Genomic DNA, 3,921 nt, shown 5'->3' with positions numbered 1-3,921 from the left:
TCGTGCCCCGGTCCGGGAAGATCCCACATGCCGCGGAGCGGCTGGGCCCGTGAGCCATGGCCGCTGAGCCTGCGTGTCCGGAGCCTGTGCTCCGCGGCGGGAGAGGCCGCAGCAGTGAGAGGCCCGCATACCACAAAACAAAACCAAAACCAAAACCAAACCAAACCAAAACAAAAAAAGCAAAGAATCATAGTTTGTGTTGTTGTAATCAATGTCACTATCACTATTTCTGGTCTGCGGGAGAAATTTCACCACCATCAGTAGCTTCTCAAAGGCTTTGGCTTAGTGGGCATGTTTAGTGGGAGATGGCTGTGTGATTTCATCTGAGAAGAGCTGTCTTGGGGTCAGCATGTGAAGACAGAAGGTGAAGCATCCCTTTATCTGAGGCACACTGTGGGGTCGGTTCTATGGATCCAGGTCACCGTGAGCAGTGAGGACTGGGAGGTCTCTCACCCAGATCCTGCAGGAATCCACCTCTCGGGGGGACCCCAGACTTCACCCCAGCAAGGACAAGTTTCTCTCCAGAGCTTGGAAGGGTGATCTGTCACATTTTTAGGCAACTGTGCCCCTCTAGACCCCCGTCCTGCATGTGGACCATCCCTGTCTTCTGTGTCTCTGCTTCGCCAATGGAACCTCCAACGCTGGTTCTTCCAGACTCCCTTCCACCTGGAGCTCAGGCCCAGACTCAGCTTCCTCCTTGAAATGCTCCCATTCCAGACAAAAGCCATGTGAGTGACCCGGTGAAGCAGGAATGGAGCGTTTCCTGCACGATGAGCCGGGAACCGCGTCAGTGTCCAGACCCAGCAGAAGCAGAGGAGAGGGAAATATCTGGGTCAGCTTCAAAGCTTGTCCCCGGGCAAGTTCTGGTGTCTCTCAGGTGAAGGTAGAGGTGTCCTCTTCAGCCCAGCGCTAGAGGGTGGATGTGGGGTGGACACTATTGCTTACACGTCAGGTTTCCTGTTTGGAAATTGACTTTTCCTCTCTGATCCTCAGTTTTCGTTCCCTGTAAAATGGAGATTATCAGCCCCAGATGACCCATTTGTTTTCTGGTCTGAAAGAGATCACAGACACATTTAAGAGCCTGGCAATAAAGATTCGCTGAGGGCGAGCTGTGTGCCAAGCCCTGTGTTAGAGGTCGCTGGGGACACAGTGATGACTCAGTAGAAGGTCCTGTCCCATCGTAGGGGGCTACAGACCATCCCTAGACCACGATGGCTCAGAGAGGTCAGGTTTGGGAAGGGGAAACCTAGTGGCTGTGGAAGCCCAGATCTGGGGGGAGGTCATCACATGCCTTAGGAGTTCAGGGAGGGCTTCCCGGAAGAGGGGATATGTGAGCTAAGATTTCAAGCATGAGCCAGAACTGTATTTCAGGAAGACTGAGCCCAGAGAGGGTGGAGGGCAGGTGAGGCGGAGGGAGATGGGGGGAGTGGGGGACAGGGTCGGTCCCTTGTGAGCCTAGAGGAGGACTCAGGACTTTTTTTTTTTTTTTTTTTTACAAATACCGCACAGTCAAGTATTTTATTTATTTGTTTGTTTGTTTATTTTTGGCTGATTTGGGTCTTCTTTGCTGCGCACGGGCTTTCTCTAGTTGTGGCGAGCGGGGGCTACTCTTCATTGCGGTGCGCAGGCTTCTCACTGCGGTGGCTTCTCTTGTTGCGGAGCACGGGCTCTAGGCGCGTGGGCTTCAGTAGTTGTGGCACGAGGGCTGAGTTGCTCCGCGGCATGTGGGATCTTCCCGGACCAGGGCTCGAACCCGTGTCCCCTGCATTGGCAGGCGGATTCTTAACCACTGCACCACCAGGGAAGTCCCTGGACTCAGGACTTTATCCTCAGGACACTGTGCACCATGGCCAGGTCCCGAGCACGGAAGGAAAGTATTCAGATTTGTGTCTGTGAATATCCCAGTATCTGCTGGGAGGAGGGTGGACAGGAAGGTTGAGACTAGAGTTAGGGGTCCAGGGAAGATCCTGCTATAGCAGAAATATTTGTGCAATTACCAGAGTCCTAAATGTTTTTTTTTCACCCATGGGGGCAGGGGTACAGCATGCTCCCCTCCCAACCCCACATCACCCTCCGGTCTCTGGTGTCCTTTCTCCTGCAGCCGCTGAGTAGCTCCAAACAGCAGATTGCAACATTTTAGTAGGTTAGATAACCACTCGAGTTGGTCATAAGCTATATTATTTTTTAATTGAAAATATATAGATTAGGGAATGGATTTCAACAATTAAACATTGTGTCCTGAAACTTGCCCTCAAGCATGTTGGAAGCCACATAATAATGTAATATTTATTTTTTCCCAGAGAGCTGCAGCCTATTGGTTAACGAAGTCTTGAATGCAGGAGGCTCGAGGCAAGGGTGGATTCCTCCTTTGATGAGTGCTACAGACTTCGCTGCCCCGTCATGTTTGACAGGTTGGGGCACATTGCTCATGACCTTGATTCCATTCACTTCCTATGATGGCTCCAGGCAGGACAGGACCCAGACCTGGTTGCCTCTGCTTAAATCTGGAGTGCAATAGATGCCTGGACAGCAACCAGGGTGAGGGAGAAAGGATGTTTTCTAGGGCAGGGTTAGTGTTCTGTCTCTGAAGAGGGACGAGCCCAGACTGCACTCCAGGGCCTGGAGCCTTGTGTCTCAGGGCAGCTGAGTCACTAAAGGGCAGGAGAGTGAAAGGAGATCAGGACAGGGTAGGGGGGCCTGGGTGCTGATGGGAGAGCAGTGCCATTTCTGAGATCTGTAAATACCAAGAGCCACTAACTCAACAGCGTTGAGACTTTGGGATGAGATAGCCCTGGGTTCACATCCTGCCTTGGCCCCTTTCTCAAGGTATCAGAAAAGCCTTTGCACAAAGTCCTGTCCAATCCTACCACGAGCCCCCTCAGAGACTCCCATCCTACTGTGCCCACCATGGGACCTCACTGTCTGGGGACAGCTCTGTCTTCTGCAAGAGAGCCCAGATCTGGGAAGGACCTGGCCTGTGTGGGTTGAGCCATCATTTGGTGTTGGGACCTGCCTCTACTTATGGCTAGAGAAAGTTCTACTTCTCTTGGCAGTAAGTGTAAGATCCTGACTTCAAACAGCCATTTGTTTTATTCTCTCATTCTGTTGCCTGAATCCAAGGAAGACACTGACCCGAGGTCTTCCTGCTGGTCAGTGACTCAGGCTGGACTAGAACCCAGGTCTCCTGAACCCCAGTCCGGGGGCCTCCGAACATCCCTGGCCCAGCCCATCTAGGAAGGACAGCCTCTGCTCGTAGGCAACCCTGGGGAAGACCCAGGTTAACGTTCCCATGTGTCCCTTCTTGGGACTGGCCGAGCTGGGCTCCCGAATGTGAAACCCAGGGTGATGCTGTCAGTTCCTGCTCTCACCGGATTCCCCACTGGCTTCCTTGTTGCCCCAGGAATAAATAGACTTGATCTTCCTCCTGGCAGTATCTGGGTGTTATTTCCATCTGGCCTTAGGGAGCCCCTCCCAGGAAACAAGCAGGAATGAGGTAGACTTTCAGGTGTATGGCGAGAAGGTCAGGTATGCAGGAGAAGGGGCTGGGGCTCCCCAGAGCCAGGAGTTTCCTCCTCTGCTGGCTGATGGGGAGGCTGCGTCAACCCTTTGCACCAACCATAACCCTGGGATTACAGAAACAGACCCCTGCTCCCTACAAAGTGACTTCAAGTGATGAAAGGGTGGATGATCTGGCTTGACCCAGCCCTGGTTGGAGCCTCCACATGATATAGTGAATTAAGAGCCTACATGTCATAGGAGTGGCTGGAGGAACAGGCTCTAGGCTGTGTCTCCATGAATGATACCCAGGACAGCACTCTTGAGCTGTGATCCAGGATCTGGATGCACCTCAAAGCTGTTGCCTAAACTCACGGTTGCTGCTGGGGAGACACCCGGTGACTCCATGGCTGTGATGCCCAGAGC

Source organism: Physeter macrocephalus, unplaced genomic scaffold (genome assembly GCF_002837175.3).
Source record: "Physeter macrocephalus isolate SW-GA unplaced genomic scaffold, ASM283717v5 random_394, whole genome shotgun sequence".
NCBI lineage: Eukaryota > Metazoa > Chordata > Mammalia > Artiodactyla > Physeteridae > Physeter > Physeter macrocephalus.
This window is presented reverse-complemented; position numbering follows the sequence as displayed.